Below are 15,745 nucleotides of genomic sequence, written 5' to 3' on the forward strand. Positions count from 1 at the left end.
TTTCTAAGCCACGGGTGTCAAACTCAGTCCCTGGAAGGCCGGAGACCTGCAGAGTTTAGATTCAAGCCTGATAGAACACACCTGATCCAACTAATCATGCCCTTCAGGCTCATTTGAAAACTACATGCCTTGTGTGTTTGAGAAGGGTTGGAACAACACTCTACAGGGCTCGGGCCCTAAAGGAATTTAGTTTGACACCCCTGGTCTAAGCTCTCTCAGTTATCAGAAAAAAAGAACCAGCCTGCCCCGTGTGAGGCTCGAACTCACGACCTTCAGATTATGAGACTGACGCGCTGCCTAACTGCGCCAACGAGGCCCGTGGGCTAAAGGGGGCCCGAACAGAGAAAAAGTAGCTTCTAGGTCCCTGGTTTCAGGTGCGGCTCGAACAGGCCATCTCTAGCCAGGCAAGGGTGTCAGGATGGCCGAGCGGTCTAAGGCGCTGCGTTCAGGTCGCAGTCTCCCCTGGAGGCGTGGGTTCGAATCCCACTTCTGACAGACCTATCCTTTGGCTGCAGACAGAGACTTCAGTCTTCTGCTACGTTGGGCCAGCAGGGCGTTAACTTTGACAAAACGACGCATTAGGCAAATGCCAGTATTAATTGGGCAGGCGTTGAAGACAAGGATGAGTTTTTAGACACTTTTTGAAAAGGGTTAAAGCCTCCGCTGCTCGAATTGAGATAGGCAGGCCGATCCACCAGCTGGGAACAGTCCAGGAAAAGGTCCTTGAGAGTGATTTTGTGCCTCTTTGGGATGGCACCACGAGGCATCGTTCACTTGCAGAAAGCAAGCGTAGGTCTGCACCGTGTTACATGCATATGAGAGGGATGCTATTGCTGCCTTCATGTAGCATTAGCCAGCATGCATGCAGAATTTTGACTTCACTGTAAATAAAAGGATTGCACGGGCCTACACGCAATGTCGCTGGATGAGATTCAGGGAATTTACCTGGAACCTCACAGTTTTCCACAAAGCATCATTTCACCTGCCCTGAAGAGGAGCTGTGGCCTTTTGCCCCCAGGAGACACAGGGAAACCCACACGAAAGGGGACAGAGAACCTCACTCTTTCTTTCTAAGCCACGGGTGTCAAACTCAGTCCCTGGAAGGCCGGAGACCTGCAGAGTTTAGATTCAAGCCTGATAGAACACACCTGATCCAACTAATCATGCCCTTCAGGCTCATTTGAAAACTACATGCCTTGTGTGTTTGAGAAGGGTTGGAACAACACTCTACAGGGCTCGGGCCCTAAAGGAATTTAGTTTGACACCCCTGGTCTAAGCTCTCTCAGTTATCAGAAAAAAAGAACCAGCCTGCCCCGTGTGAGGCTCGAACTCACGACCTTCAGATTATGAGACTGACGCGCTGCCTAACTGCGCCAACGAGGCCCGTGGGCTAAAGGGGGCCCGAACAGAGAAAAAGTAGCTTCTAGGTCCCTGGTTTCAGGTGCGGCTCGAACAGGCCATCTCTAGCCAGGCAAGGGTGTCAGGATGGCCGAGCGGTCTAAGGCGCTGCGTTCAGGTCGCAGTCTCCCCTGGAGGCGTGGGTTCGAATCCCACTTCTGACAGACCTATCCTTTGGCTGCAGACAGAGACTTCAGTCTTCTGCTACGTTGGGCCAGCAGGGCGTTAACTTTGACAAAACGACGCATTAGGCAAATGCCAGTATTAATTGGGCAGGCGTTGAAGACAAGGATGAGTTTTTAGACACTTTTTGAAAAGGGTTAAAGCCTCCGCTGCTCGAATTGAGATAGGCAGGCCGATCCACCAGCTGGGAACAGTCCAGGAAAAGGTCCTTGAGAGTGATTTTGTGCCTCTTTGGGATGGCACCACGAGGCATCGTTCACTTGCAGAAAGCAAGCGTAGGTCTGCACCAGCGACTTTAGGTATATTGCTGCAGAGCCAGTGGTTATCTTGTAGGCAAACATCAGTACCTTGAATCTGATGCGAACAGCTATTGGTAGCCAGTGCAAAATTATGAAGAGAGGTGTGACGTGGGCTTTCTTTGGCTCGTTGAAGACCAGTCTCGCTGCTGCATCCTGGATCAGTTGCAGAGGCTTGATAGTTTGGCCGGAAGACCCGCCAAGGGAGCATAGCAGTAGTCCAGTCTGGAGAAAACAAAGAGCTTGGACAAGGAGTTGTGTGGCCTGCTCTGATCGGAAGGGTCTAATCTTCCGAACGTTGTACAAGGCAAATCTTCAGGACCGGGCCAGTGCAGCAATATGGCCTTTGAAACTTCACAAAACCTCAGGAGGACGTGGCCACGTGTTACATGCATATGAGAGGGATGCTATTGCTGCCTTCATGTAGCATTAGCCAGCATGCATGCAGAATTTTGACTTCACTGTAAATAAAAGGATTGCACGGGCCTACACGCAATGTCGCTGGATGAGATTCAGGGAATTTACCTGGAACCTCACAGTTTTCCACAAAGCATCATTTCACCTGCCCTGAAGAGGAGCTGTGGCCTTTTGCCCCCAGGAGACACAGGGAAACCCACACGAAAGGGGACAGAGAACCTCAATCTTTCTTTCTAAGCCACGGGTGTCAAACTCAGTCCCTGGAAGGCCGGAGACCTGCAGAGTTTAGATTCAAGCCTGATAGAACACACCTGATCCAACTAATCATGCCCTTCAGGCTCATTTGAAAACTACATGCCTTGTGTGTTTGAGAAGGGTTGGAACAACACTCTACAGGGCTCGGGCCCTAAAGGAATTTAGTTTGACACCCCTGGTCTAAGCTCTCTCAGTTATCAGAAAAAAAGAACCAGCCTGCCCCGTGTGAGGCTCGAACTCACGACCTTCAGATTATGAGACTGACGCGCTGCCTAACTGCGCCAACGAGGCCCGTGGGCTAAAGGGGGCCCGAACAGAGAAAAAGTAGCTTCTAGGTCCCTGGTTTCAGGTGCGGCTCGAACAGGCCATCTCTAGCCAGGCAAGGGTGTCAGGATGGCCGAGCGGTCTAAGGCGCTGCGTTCAGGTCGCAGTCTCCCCTGGAGGCGTGGGTTCGAATCCCACTTCTGACAGACCTATCCTTTGGCTGCAGACAGAGACTTCAGTCTTCTGCTACGTTGGGCCAGCAGGGCGTTAACTTTGACAAAACGACGCATTAGGCAAATGCCAGTATTAATTGGGCAGGCGTTGAAGACAAGGATGAGTTTTTAGACACTTTTTGAAAAGGGTTAAAGCCTCCGCTGCTCGAATTGAGATAGGCAGGCCGATCCACCAGCTGGGAACAGTCCAGGAAAAGGTCCTTGAGAGTGATTTTGTGCCTCTTTGGGATGGCACCACGAGGCATCGTTCACTTGCAGAAAGCAAGCGTAGGTCTGCACCAGCGACTTTAGGTATATTGCTGCAGAGCCAGTGGTTATCTTGTAGGCAAACATCAGTACCTTGAATCTGATGCGAACAGCTATTGGTAGCCAGTGCAAAATTATGAAGAGAGGTGTGACGTGGGCTTTCTTTGGCTCGTTGAAGACCAGTCTCGCTGCTGCATCCTGGATCAGTTGCAGAGGCTTGATAGTTTGTGCCGGAAGACCCGCCAAGGGAGCATAGCAGTAGTCCAGTCTGGAGAAAACAAAGAGCTTGGACAAGGAGTTGTGTGGCCTGCTCTGATCGGAAGGGTCTAATCTTCCGAACGTTGTACAAGGCAAATCTTCAGGACCGGGCCAGTGCAGCAATATGGCCTTTGAAACTTCACAAAACCTCAGGAGGACGTGGCCACGTGTTACATGCATATGAGAGGGATGCTATTGCTGCCTTCATGTAGCATTAGCCAGCATGCATGCAGAATTTTGACTTCACTGTAAATAAAAGGATTGGCACGGGCCTACACGCAATGTCGCTGGATGAGACATTCAGGGAATTTACCTGGAACCTCACAGTTTTCCACAAAGCATCATTTCACCTGCCCTGAAGAGGAGCTGTGGCCTTTTGCCCCCAGGAGACACAGGGAAACCCCACACGAAGGGACAGAGAACCTCAATCTTTCTTTCTAAGCCACGGGTGTCAAACTCAGTCCCTGGAAGGGCCGGAGACCTGCAGAGTTTAGATTCAAGCCTGATAGAACACACCTGATCCAACTAATCATGCCCTTCAGGGCTCATTTGAAAACTACATGCCTTGTGTGTTTGAGAAGGGTTGGAACAACACTCTACAGGGCTCGGGCCCTAAAGGAATTTAGTTTGACACCCCTGGTCTAAGCTCTCTCAGTTATCAGAAAAAAGAACCAGCCTGCCCCCGTGTGAGGCTCTGAACTCACGACCTTACAGATTATGAGACTGAGCGCTGCCTAACTGCGCCAACGAAGGCCCGTGGGCTAAAGGGGGCCCGAACAGAGAAAAAGTAGCTTCTAGGTCCCTGGTTTCAGGTGCGGCTCGAACAGGCCATCTCTAGCCAGGCAAGGGTGTCAGGATGGCCGAGCGGTCTAAGGCGCTGCGTTCAGGTCGCAGTCTCCCCTGGAGGCGTGGGTTCGAATCCCACTTCTGACAGACCTATCCTTTGGCTGCAGACAGAGACTTCAGTCTTCTGCTACGTTGGGCCAGCAGGGCGTTAACTTTGACAAAACGACGCATTAGGCAAATGCCAGTATTAATTGGGCAGGCGTTGAAGACAAGGATGAGTTTTTAGACACTTTTTGAAAAGGGTTAAAGCCTCCGCTGCTCGAATTGAGATAGGCAGGCCGATCCACCAGCTGGGAACAGTCCAGGAAAAGGTCCTTGAGAGTGATTTTGTGCCTCTTTGGGATGGCACCACGAGGCATCGTTCACTTGCAGAAAGCAAGCGTAGGTCTGCACCAGCGACTTTAGGTATATTGCTGCAGAGCCAGTGGTTATCTTGTAGGCAAACATCAGTACCTTGAATCTGATGCGAACAGCTATTGGTAGCCAGTGCAAAATTATGAAGAGAGGTGTGACGTGGGCTTTCTTTGGCTCGTTGAAGACCAGTCTCGCTGCTGCATCCTGGATCAGTTGCAGAGGCTTGATAGTTTGCCGGAAGACCCGCCAAGGGAGCATAGCAGTAGTCCAGTCTGGAGAAAACAAAGAGCTTGGACAAGGAGTTGTGTGGCCTGCTCTGATCGGAAGGGTCTAATCTTCCGAACGTTGTACAAGGCAAATCTTCAGGACCGGGCCAGTGCAGCAATATGGCCTTTGAAACTTCACAAAACCTCAGGAGGACGTGGCCACGTGTTACATGCATATGAGAGGGATGCTATTGCTGCCTTCATGTAGCATTAGCCAGCATGCATGCAGAATTTTGACTTCACTGTAAATAAAAGGATTGCACGGGCCTACACGCAATGTCGCTGGATGAGATTCAGGGAATTTACCTGGAACCTCACAGTTTTCCACAAAGCATCATTTCACCTGCCCTGAAGAGGAGCTGTGGCCTTTTGCCCCCAGGAGACACAGGGAAACCCACACGAAAGGGGACAGAGAACCTCACTCTTTCTTTCTAAGCCACGGGTGTCAAACTCAGTCCCTGGAAGGCCGGAGACCTGCAGAGTTTAGATTCAAGCCTGATAGAACACACCTGATCCAACTAATCATGCCCTTCAGGCTCATTTGAAAACTACATGCCTTGTGTGTTTGAGAAGGGTTGGAACAACACTCTACAGGGCTCGGGCCCTAAAGGAATTTAGTTTGACACCCCTGGTCTAAGCTCTCTCAGTTATCAGAAAAAAAGAACCAGCCTGCCCCGTGTGAGGCTCGAACTCACGACCTTCAGATTATGAGACTGACGCGCTGCCTAACTGCGCCAACGAGGCCCGTGGGCTAAAGGGGGCCCGAACAGAGAAAAAGTAGCTTCTAGGTCCCTGGTTTCAGGTGCGGCTCGAACAGGCCATCTCTAGCCAGGCAAGGGTGTCAGGATGGCCGAGCGGTCTAAGGCGCTGCGTTCAGGTCGCAGTCTCCCCTGGAGGCGTGGGTTCGAATCCCACTTCTGACAGACCTATCCTTTGGCTGCAGACAGAGACTTCAGTCTTCTGCTACGTTGGGCCAGCAGGGCGTTAACTTTGACAAAACGACGCATTAGGCAAATGCCAGTATTAATTGGGCAGGCGTTGAAGACAAGGATGAGTTTTTAGACACTTTTTGAAAAGGGTTAAAGCCTCCGCTGCTCGAATTGAGATAGGCAGGCCGATCCACCAGCTGGGAACAGTCCAGGAAAAGGTCCTTGAGAGTGATTTTGTGCCTCTTTGGGATGGCACCACGAGGCATCGTTCACTTGCAGAAAGCAAGCGTAGGTCTGCACCAGCGACTTTAGGTATATTGCTGCAGAGCCAGTGGTTATCTTGTAGGCAAACATCAGTACCTTGAATCTGATGCGAACAGCTATTGGTAGCCAGTGCAAAATTATGAAGAGAGGTGTGACGTGGGCTTTCTTTGGCTCGTTGAAGACCAGTCTCGCTGCTGCATCCTGGATCAGTTGCAGAGGCTTGATAGTACGTGCCGGAAGACCCGCCAAGGGAGCATAGCAGTAGTCCAGTCTGGAGAAAACAAAGAGCTTGGACAAGGAGTTGTGTGGCCTGCTCTGATCGGAAGGGTCTAATCTTCCGAACGTTGTACAAGGCAAATCTTCAGGACCGGGCCAGTGCAGCAATATGGCCTTTGAAACTTCACAAAACCTCAGGAGGACGTGGCCACGTGTTACATGCATATGAGAGGGATGCTATTGCTGCCTTCATGTAGCATTAGCCAGCATGCATGCAGAATTTTGACTTCACTGTAAATAAAAGGATTGCACGGGCCTACACGCAATGTCGCTGGATGAGATTCAGGGAATTTACCTGGAACCTCACAGTTTTCCACAAAGCATCATTTCACCTGCCCTGAAGAGGAGCTGTGGCCTTTTGCCCCCAGGAGACACAGGGAAACCCACACGAAAGGGGACAGAGAACCTCACTCTTTCTTTCTAAGCCACGGGTGTCAAACTCAGTCCCTGGAAGGCCGGAGACCTGCAGAGTTTAGATTCAAGCCTGATAGAACACACCTGATCCAACTAATCATGCCCTTCAGGCTCATTTGAAAACTACATGCCTTGTGTGTTTGAGAAGGGTTGGAACAACACTCTACAGGGCTCGGGCCCTAAAGGAATTTAGTTTGACACCCCTGGTCTAAGCTCTCTCAGTTATCAGAAAAAAAGAACCAGCCTGCCCCGTGTGAGGCTCGAACTCACGACCTTCAGATTATGAGACTGACGCGCTGCCTAACTGCGCCAACGAGGCCCGTGGGCTAAAGGGGGCCCGAACAGAGAAAAAGTAGCTTCTAGGTCCCTGGTTTCAGGTGCGGCTCGAACAGGCCATCTCTAGCCAGGCAAGGGTGTCAGGATGGCCGAGCGGTCTAAGGCGCTGCGTTCAGGTCGCAGTCTCCCCTGGAGGCGTGGGTTCGAATCCCACTTCTGACAGACCTATCCTTTGGCTGCAGACAGAGACTTCAGTCTTCTGCTACGTTGGGCCAGCAGGGCGTTAACTTTGACAAAACGACGCATTAGGCAAATGCCAGTATTAATTGGGCAGGCGTTGAAGACAAGGATGAGTTTTTAGACACTTTTTGAAAAGGGTTAAAGCCTCCGCTGCTCGAATTGAGATAGGCAGGCCGATCCACCAGCTGGGAACAGTCCAGGAAAAGGTCCTTGAGAGTGATTTTGTGCCTCTTTGGGATGGCACCACGAGGCATCGTTCACTTGCAGAAAGCAAGCGTAGGTCTGCACCAGCGTATGAGAGGGATGCTATTGCTGGCCTTCATGTAGGCATTGAGCCAGCATGCATGCAGCATTTTGACTTCACTGTAAATAAAAGGATTTGCACGGGCCTACACGCAATGTCGCTGATGAAATTCAGGGATTTTACCTGGAACCTCACAGTTTTCCACAAAGCATCATTTCACCTGCCCTGAAGAGGAGCTGTGGCCTTTTGCCCCAGGAGACACAGGGAAACCCACACGAAAGGGGAAGAGAACCTCACTCTTTCTTTCTAAGCCACGGGTGTCAACTCAGTCCCTGGAAGGCCGGAGACCTGCAGAGTTTAGATTCAAGCCTGATAGAACACTGATCCAACTAATCATGCCTTTCAGGCTCATTTGAAAACTACATGCCTTGTGTGTTTGAGAAGGGTTGGAACAACACTCTACAGGGCTCGGGGCCCTAAAGGAATTTAGTTGACACCCTGGTCTAAGCTCTCTCAGTTATCAGAAAAAAGAACCAGCCTGCCGCCGTGTGAAGGCTCGAACTCACGACCTTCAGATTATGGAAGACTGGACGCCTGCCTACTGCGCCAACGAGGCCCGTGGGCTAAAGGGGGCCCGAACAGAGAAAAAGTAGCTTCTAGGTCCTGGTTTCAGGTGCGGCTCGAACAGGCCATCTCTAGCCAGGCAAGGGTGTCAGGATGGCCGAGCGGTCTAAGGCGCTGCGTTCACTCACGACCTTCAGATTATGAGACTGACGCGCTGCCTAACTGCGCCAACGAGGCCCGTGGGCTAAAGGGGGCCCGAACAGAGAAAAAGTAGCTTCTAGGTCCCTGGTTTCAGGTGCGGCTCGAACAGGCCATCTCTAGCCAGGCAAGGGTGTCAGGATGGCCGAGCGGTCTAAGGCGCTGCGTTCAGGTCGCAGTCTCCCCTGGAGGCGTGGGTTCGAATCCCACTTCTGACAGACCTATCCTTTGGCTGCAGACAGAGACTTCAGTCTTCTGCTACGTTGGGCCAGCAGGGCGTTAACTTTGACAAAACGACGCATTAGGCAAATGCCAGTATTAATTGGGCAGGCGTTGAAGACAAGGATGAGTTTTTAGACACTTTTTGAAAAGGGTTAAAGCCTCCGCTGCTCGAATTGAGATAGGCAGGCCGATCCACCAGCTGGGAACAGTCCAGGAAAAGGTCCTTGAGAGTGATTTGTGCCTCTTTGGGATGGCACCACGAGGCATCGTTCACTTGCAGAAAGCAAGCGTAGGTCTGCACCAGCGACTTTAGGTATATTGCTGCAGAGCCAGTGGTTATCTTGTAGGCAAACATCAGTACCTTGAATCTGATGCGAACAGCTATTGGTAGCCAGTGCAAAATTATGAAGAGAGGTGTGACGTGGGCTTTCTTTGGCTCGTTGAAGACCAGTCTCGCTGCTGCATCCTGGATCAGTTGCAGAGGCTTGATAGTTGCCGGAAGACCCGCCAAGGGAGCATAGCAGTAGTCCAGTCTGGAGAAAACAAAGAGCTTGGACAAGGAGTTGTGTGGCCTGCTCTGATCGGAAGGGTCTAATCTTCCGAACGTTGTACAAGGCAAATCTTCAGGACCGGGCCAGTGCAGCAATATGGCCTTTGAAACTTCACAAAACCTCAGGAGGACGTGGCCACGTGTTACATGCATATGAGAGGGATGCTATTGCTGCCTTCATGTAGCATTAGCCAGCATGCATGCAGAATTTTGACTTCACTGTAAATAAAAGGATTGCACGGGCCTACACGCAATGTCGCTGGATGAGATTCAGGGAATTTACCTGGAACCTCACAGTTTTCCACAAAGCATCATTTCACCTGCCCTGAAGAGGAGCTGTGGCCTTTTGCCCCCAGGAGACACAGGGAAACCCACACGAAAGGGGACAGAGAACCTCATCTTTCTTTCTAAGCCACGGGTGTCAAACTCAGTCCCTGGAAGGCCGGAGACCTGCAGAGTTTAGATTCAAGCCTGATAGAACACACCTGATCCAACTAATCATGCCCTTCAGGCTCATTTGAAAACTACATGCCTTGTGTGTTTGAGAAGGGTTGGAACAACACTCTACAGGGCTCGGGCCCTAAAGGAATTTAGTTTGACACCCCTGGTCTAAGCTCTCTCAGTTTATCAGAAAAAAAAAGAACCAGCCCCCCCGTTGTGAGGCTCGAACTCACCGACCTTCAGATTTTTAGACACTTTTTGAAAAGGGTTAAAGCCTCCGCTGCTCGAATTGAGATAGGCAGGCCGATCCACCAGCTGGGAACAGTCCAGGAAAAGGTCCTTGAGAGTGATTTTGTGCCTCTTGGGATGGCACCACGAGGCATCGTTCACTTGCAGAAAGCAAGCGTAGGTCTGCACCAGCGACTTTAGGTATATTGCTGCAGAGCCAGTGGTTATCTTGTAGGCAAACATCAGTACCTTGAATCTGATGCGAACAGCTATTGGTAGCCAGTGCAAAATTATGAAGAGAGGTGTGACGTGGGCTTTCTTTGGCTCGTTGAAGACCAGTCTCGCTGCTGCATCCTGGATCAGTTGCAGAGGCTTGATAGTACGTGCCGGAAGACCCGCCAAGGGAGCATAGCAGTAGTCCAGTCTGGAGAAAACAAAGAGCTTGGACAAGGAGTTGTGTGGCCTGCTCTGATCGGAAGGGTCTAATCTTCCGAACGTTGTACAAGGCAAATCTTCAGGACCGGGCCAGTGCAGCAATATGGCCTTTGAAACTTCACAAAACCTCAGGAGGACGTGGCCACGTGTTACATGCATATGAGAGGGATGCTATTGCTGCCTTCATGTAGCATTAGCCAGCATGCATGCAGAATTTTGACTTCACTGTAAATAAAAGGATTGCACGGGCCTACACGCAATGTCGCTGGATGAGATTCAGGGAATTTACCTGGAACCTCACAGTTTTCCACACAAAGCATCATTTCACCTGCCCTGAAGAGGAGCTGTGGCCTTTGCCCCCAGGAGACACAGGGAAACCCACACGAAAGGGACAGAGAACCTCAACTTTCTTTCTAAGCCACGGGTGTCAAACTCAGTCCCTGGAAGGCCGGAGACCTGCAGAGTTTAGATTCAAGCCTGATAGAACACACCTGATCCAACTAATCATGCCCTTCAGGCTCATTTGAAAACTACATGCCTTGTGTGTTTGAGAAGGGTTGGAACAACACTCTACAGGGCTCGGGCCCTAAAGGAATTTAGTTTGACACCCCTGGTCTAAGCTCTCTCAGTTATCAGAAAAAAAGAACCAGCCTGCCCCGTGTGAGGCTCGAACTCACGACCTTCAGATTATGAGACTGACGCGCTGCCTAACTGCGCCAACGAGGCCCGTGGGCTAAAGGGGCCCGAACAGAGAAAAAGTAGCTTCTAGGTCCCTGGTTTCAGGTGCGGCTCGAACAGGCCATCTCTAGCCAGGCAAGGGTGTCAGGATGGCCGAGCGGTCTAAGGCGCTGCGTTCAGGTCGCAGTCTCCCCTGGAGGCGTGGGTTCGAATCCCACTTCTGACAGACCTATCCTTTGGCTGCAGACAGAGACTTCAGTCTTCTGCTACGTTGGGCCAGCAGGGCGTTAACTTTGACAAAACGACGCATTAGGCAAATGCCAGTATTAATTGGGCAGGCGTTGAAGACAAGGATGAGTTTTTAGACACTTTTTGAAAAGGGTTAAAGCCTCCGCTGCTCGAATTGAGATAGGCAGGCCGATCCACCAGCTGGGAACAGTCCAGGAAAAGGTCCTTGAGAGTGATTTTGTGCCTCTTTGGGATGGCACCACGAGGCATCGTTCACTTGCAGAAAGCAAGCGTAGGTCTGCACCAGCGACTTTAGGTATATTGCTGCAGAGCCAGTGGTTATCTTGTAGGCAAACATCAGTACCTTGAATCTGATGCGAACAGCTATTGGTAGCCAGTGCAAAATTATGAAGAGAGGTGTGACGTGGGCTTTCTTTGGCTCGTTGAAGACCAGTCTCGCTGCTGCATCCTGGATCAGTTGCAGAGGCTTGATAGTACGTGCCGGAAGACCCGCCAAGGGAGCATAGCAGTAGTCCAGTCTGGAGAAAACAAAGAGCTTGGACAAGGAGTTGTGTGGCCTGCTCTGATCGGAAGGGTCTAATCTTCCGAACGTTGTACAAGGCAAATCTTCAGGACCGGGCCAGTGCAGCAATATGGCCTTTGAAACTTCACAAAACCTCAGGAGGACGTGGCCACGTGTTACATGCATATGAGAGGGATGCTATTGCTGCCTTCATGTAGCATTAGCCAGCATGCATGCAGAATTTTGACTTCACTGTAAATAAAAGGATTGCACGGGCCTACACGCAATGTCGCTGGATGAGATTCAGGGAATTTACCTGGAACCTCACAGTTTTCCACAAAGCATCATTTCACCTGCCCTGAAGAGGAGCTGTGGCCTTTTGCCCCCAGGAGACACAGGGAAACCCACACGAAAGGGGACAGAGAACCTCACTCTTTCTTTCTAAGCCACGGGTGTCAAACTCAGTCCCTGGAAGGCCGGAGACCTGCAGAGTTTAGATTCAAGCCTGATAGAACACACCTGATCCAACTAATCATGCCCTTCAGGCTCATTTGAAAACTACATGCCTTGTGTGTTTGAGAAGGGTTGGAACAACACTCTACAGGGCTCGGGCCCTAAAGGAATTTAGTTTGACACCCCTGGTCTAAGCTCTCTCAGTTATCAGAAAAAAAGAACCAGCCTGCCCCGTGTGAGGCTCGAACTCACGACCTTCAGATTATGAGACTGACGCGCTGCCTAACTGCGCCAACGAGGCCCGTGGGCTAAAGGGGGCCCGAACAGAGAAAAAGTAGCTTCTAGGTCCCTGGTTTCAGGTGCGGCTCGAACAGGCCATCTCTAGCCAGGCAAGGGTGTCAGGATGGCCGAGCGGTCTAAGGCGCTGCGTTCAGGTCGCAGTCTCCCCTGGAGGCGTGGGTTCGAATCCCACTTCTGACAGACCTATCCTTTGGCTGCAGACAGAGACTTCAGTCTTCTGCTACGTTGGGCCAGCAGGGCGTTAACTTTGACAAAACGACGCATTAGGCAAATGCCAGTATTAATTGGGCAGGCGTTGAAGACAAGGATGAGTTTTTAGACACTTTTTGAAAAGGGTTAAAGCCTCCGCTGCTCGAATTGAGATAGGCAGGCCGATCCACCAGCTGGGAACAGTCCAGGAAAAGGTCCTTGAGAGTGATTTTGTGCCTCTTTGGGATGGCACCACGAGGCATCACGTTCACTTGCAGAAAGCAAGCGTAGGTCTGCACCAGCGACTTTAGGTATATTGCTGCAGAGCCAGTGGTTATCTTGTAGGCAAACATCAGTACCTTGAATCTGATGCGAACAGCTATTGGTAGCCAGTGCAAAATTATGAAGAGAGGTGTGACGTGGGCTTTCTTTGGCTCGTTGAAGACCAGTCTCGCTGCTGCATCCTGGATCAGTTGCAGAGGCTTGATAGTACGTGCCGGAAGACCCGCCAAGGGAGCATAGCAGTAGTCCAGTCTGGAGAAAACAAAGAGCTTGGACAAGGAGTTGTGTGGCCTGCTCTGATCGGAAGGGTCTAATCTTCCGAACGTTGTACAAGGCAAATCTTCAGGACCGGGCCAGTGCAGCAATATGGCCTTTGAAACTTCACAAAACCTCAGGAGGACGTGGCCACGTGTTACATGCATATGAGAGGGATGCTATTGCTGCCTTCATGTAGCATTAGCCAGCATGCATGCAGAATTTTGACTTCACTGTAAATAAAAGGATTGCACGGGCCTACACGCAATGTCGCTGGATGAGATTCAGGGAATTTACCTGGAACCTCACAGTTTTCCACAAAGCATCATTTCACCTGCCCTGAAGAGGAGCTGTGGCCTTTTGCCCCCAGGAGACACAGGGAAACCCACACGAAAGGGGACAGAGAACCTCATCTCTTTCTTTCTAAGCCACGGGTGTCAAACTCAGTCCCTGGAAGGCCGGAGACCTGCAGAGTTTAGATTCAAGCCTGATAGAACACACCTGATCCAACTAATCATGCCCTTCAGGCTCATTTGAAAACTACATGCCTTGTGTGTTTGAGAAGGGTTGGAACAACACTCTACAGGGCTCGGGCCCTAAAGGAATTTAGTTTGACACCCCTGGTCTAAGCTCTCTCAGTTATCAGAAAAAAAGAACCAGCCTGCCCCGTGTGAGGCTCGAACTCACGACCTTCAGATTATGAGACTGACGCGCTGCCTAACTGCGCCAACGAGGCCCGTGGGCTAAAGGGGCCCGAACAGAGAAAAAGTAGCTTCTAGGTCCCTGGTTTCAGGTGCGGCTCGAACAGGCCATCTCTAGCCAGGCAAGGGTGTCAGGATGGCCGAGCGGTCTAAGGCGCTGCGTTCAGGTCGCAGTCTCCCCTGGAGGCGTGGGTTCGAATCCCACTTCTGACAGACCTATCCTTTGGCTGCAGACAGAGACTTCAGTCTTCTGCTACGTTGGGCCAGCAGGGCGTTAACTTTGACAAAACGACGCATTAGGCAAATGCCAGTATTAATTGGGCAGGCGTTGAAGACAAGGATGAGTTTTTAGACACTTTTTGAAACGTGTTACATGCATATGAGAGGGATGCTATTGCTGCCTTCATGTAGCATTAGCCAGCATGCATGCAGAATTTTGACTTCACTGTAAATAAAAGGATTGCACGGGCCTACACGCAATGTCGCTGGATGAGATTCAGGGAATTTACCTGGAACCTCACAGTTTTCCACAAAGCATCATTTCACCTGCCCTGAAGAGGAGCTGTGGCCTTTTGCCCCCAGGAGACACAGGGAAACCCACACGAAAGGGGACAGAGAACCTCAATCTTTCTTTCTAAGCCACGGGTGTCAAACTCAGTCCCTGGAAGGCCGGAGACCTGCAGAGTTTAGATTCAAGCCTGATAGAACACACCTGATCCAACTAATCATGCCCTTCAGGCTCATTTGAAAACTACATGCCTTGTGTGTTTGAGAAGGGTTGGAACAACACTCTACAGGGCTCGGGCCCTAAAGGAATTTAGTTTGACACCCTGGTCTAAGCTCTCTCAGTTATCAGAAAAAAAGAACCAGCCTGCCCCGTGTGAGGCTCGAACTCACGACCTTCAGATTATGAGACTGACGCGCTGCCTAACTGCGCCAACGAGGCCCGTGGGCTAAAAGGGGCCCGAACAGAGAAAAAGTAGCTTCTAGGTCCCTGGTTTCAGGTGCGGCTCGAACAGGCCATCTCTAGCCAGGCAAGGGTGTCAGGATGGCCGAGCGGTCTAAGGCGCTGCGTTCAGGTCGCAGTCTCCCCTGGAGGTGGAGGCGTGGGTTCGAATCCCACTTCTGACAGACCTATCCTTTGGCTGCAGACAGAGACTTCAGTCTTCTGCTACGTTGGGCCAGCAGGGCGTTAACTTTGACAAAACGACGCATTAGGCAAATGCCAGTATTATTGGGCAGGCGTTGAGACAAGGATGAGTTTTTAGACACTTTTTGAAAAGGGTTAAAGCCTCCGCTGCTCGAACTGAGATAGGCAGGCCGATCCACCAGCTGGGAACAGTCCAGGAAAAGGTCCTTGAGAGTGATTTTGTGCCTCTTTGGGATGGCACCACGAGGCATCGTTCACTTGCAGAAAGCAAGCGTAGGTCTGCACCAGCGACTTTAGGTATATTGCTGCAGAGCCAGTGGTTATCTTGTAGGCAACATCAGTACCTTGAATCTGATGCGAACAGCTATTGGTAGCCAGTGCAAAATTATGAAGAGAGGTGTGACGTGGGCTTTCTTTGGCTCGTTGAAGACCAGTCTCGCTGCTGCATCCTGGATCAGTTGCAGAGGCTTGATAGTACGTGCCGGAAGACCCGCCAAGGGAGCATAGCAGTAGTCCAGTCTGGAGAAAAAAGAGCTTGGACAAGGAGTTGTGTGGCCTGCTCTGATCGGAAGGGTCTAATCTTTCCGAACGTTGTACAAGGCAAATCTTCAGGACCGGGCCAGTGCAGCAATATGGCCTTTTGAAACTTCACAAAACCTCAGGAGGACGTGGCCACGTGTTACATGAAT

At 51.0% G+C, this 15,745-nt stretch overlaps 20 non-coding genes across 20 annotated transcripts; 11 read left to right on the forward strand and 9 right to left on the reverse strand.

Moving 5' to 3' along the window:
* Positions 1-242: 242 nt before the first annotated feature.
* On the reverse strand, positions 243-316 carry trnam-cau (transfer RNA methionine (anticodon CAU)). The gene has a single exon. It is a non-coding gene; the product is annotated as a tRNA-Met (tRNA).
* A 96-nt stretch (positions 317-412) lies between these two features.
* trnal-cag (transfer RNA leucine (anticodon CAG)) lies at positions 413-495 on the forward strand. Its single transcript has one exon. It is a non-coding gene; the product is annotated as a tRNA-Leu (tRNA).
* An 814-nt stretch (positions 496-1,309) lies between these two features.
* trnam-cau (transfer RNA methionine (anticodon CAU)) lies at positions 1,310-1,383 on the reverse strand. The gene has a single exon. It is a non-coding gene; the product is annotated as a tRNA-Met (tRNA).
* Positions 1,384-1,479: 96 nt separating this feature from the next.
* On the forward strand, positions 1,480-1,562 carry trnal-cag (transfer RNA leucine (anticodon CAG)). Its single transcript has one exon. It is a non-coding gene; the product is annotated as a tRNA-Leu (tRNA).
* Positions 1,563-2,766: 1,204 nt separating this feature from the next.
* On the reverse strand, positions 2,767-2,840 carry trnam-cau (transfer RNA methionine (anticodon CAU)). The gene has a single exon. It is a non-coding gene; the product is annotated as a tRNA-Met (tRNA).
* A 96-nt stretch (positions 2,841-2,936) lies between these two features.
* On the forward strand, positions 2,937-3,019 carry trnal-cag (transfer RNA leucine (anticodon CAG)). The gene has a single exon. It is a non-coding gene; the product is annotated as a tRNA-Leu (tRNA).
* Positions 3,020-4,400: 1,381 nt separating this feature from the next.
* trnal-cag (transfer RNA leucine (anticodon CAG)) lies at positions 4,401-4,483 on the forward strand. The gene has a single exon. It is a non-coding gene; the product is annotated as a tRNA-Leu (tRNA).
* Positions 4,484-5,686: 1,203 nt separating this feature from the next.
* On the reverse strand, positions 5,687-5,760 carry trnam-cau (transfer RNA methionine (anticodon CAU)). Its single transcript has one exon. It is a non-coding gene; the product is annotated as a tRNA-Met (tRNA).
* A 96-nt stretch (positions 5,761-5,856) lies between these two features.
* Positions 5,857-5,939, forward strand: trnal-cag (transfer RNA leucine (anticodon CAG)). The gene has a single exon. It is a non-coding gene; the product is annotated as a tRNA-Leu (tRNA).
* Positions 5,940-7,144: 1,205 nt separating this feature from the next.
* trnam-cau (transfer RNA methionine (anticodon CAU)) lies at positions 7,145-7,218 on the reverse strand. Its single transcript has one exon. It is a non-coding gene; the product is annotated as a tRNA-Met (tRNA).
* A 96-nt stretch (positions 7,219-7,314) lies between these two features.
* trnal-cag (transfer RNA leucine (anticodon CAG)) lies at positions 7,315-7,397 on the forward strand. The gene has a single exon. It is a non-coding gene; the product is annotated as a tRNA-Leu (tRNA).
* A 1,159-nt stretch (positions 7,398-8,556) lies between these two features.
* Positions 8,557-8,639, forward strand: trnal-cag (transfer RNA leucine (anticodon CAG)). The gene has a single exon. It is a non-coding gene; the product is annotated as a tRNA-Leu (tRNA).
* A 2,310-nt stretch (positions 8,640-10,949) lies between these two features.
* trnam-cau (transfer RNA methionine (anticodon CAU)) lies at positions 10,950-11,023 on the reverse strand. Its single transcript has one exon. It is a non-coding gene; the product is annotated as a tRNA-Met (tRNA).
* Positions 11,024-11,118: 95 nt separating this feature from the next.
* trnal-cag (transfer RNA leucine (anticodon CAG)) lies at positions 11,119-11,201 on the forward strand. The gene has a single exon. It is a non-coding gene; the product is annotated as a tRNA-Leu (tRNA).
* Positions 11,202-12,406: 1,205 nt separating this feature from the next.
* Positions 12,407-12,480, reverse strand: trnam-cau (transfer RNA methionine (anticodon CAU)). The gene has a single exon. It is a non-coding gene; the product is annotated as a tRNA-Met (tRNA).
* A 96-nt stretch (positions 12,481-12,576) lies between these two features.
* On the forward strand, positions 12,577-12,659 carry trnal-cag (transfer RNA leucine (anticodon CAG)). Its single transcript has one exon. It is a non-coding gene; the product is annotated as a tRNA-Leu (tRNA).
* Positions 12,660-13,867: 1,208 nt separating this feature from the next.
* On the reverse strand, positions 13,868-13,941 carry trnam-cau (transfer RNA methionine (anticodon CAU)). The gene has a single exon. It is a non-coding gene; the product is annotated as a tRNA-Met (tRNA).
* Positions 13,942-14,036: 95 nt separating this feature from the next.
* trnal-cag (transfer RNA leucine (anticodon CAG)) lies at positions 14,037-14,119 on the forward strand. Its single transcript has one exon. It is a non-coding gene; the product is annotated as a tRNA-Leu (tRNA).
* Positions 14,120-14,778: 659 nt separating this feature from the next.
* Positions 14,779-14,852, reverse strand: trnam-cau (transfer RNA methionine (anticodon CAU)). The gene has a single exon. It is a non-coding gene; the product is annotated as a tRNA-Met (tRNA).
* A 96-nt stretch (positions 14,853-14,948) lies between these two features.
* trnal-cag (transfer RNA leucine (anticodon CAG)) lies at positions 14,949-15,037 on the forward strand. Its single transcript has one exon. It is a non-coding gene; the product is annotated as a tRNA-Leu (tRNA).
* Positions 15,038-15,745: the final 708 nt, after the last annotated feature.

This window comes from Carassius auratus, unplaced genomic scaffold (assembly GCF_003368295.1).
Source record: "Carassius auratus strain Wakin unplaced genomic scaffold, ASM336829v1 scaf_tig00021499, whole genome shotgun sequence".
Lineage (NCBI taxonomy): Eukaryota > Metazoa > Chordata > Actinopteri > Cypriniformes > Cyprinidae > Carassius > Carassius auratus.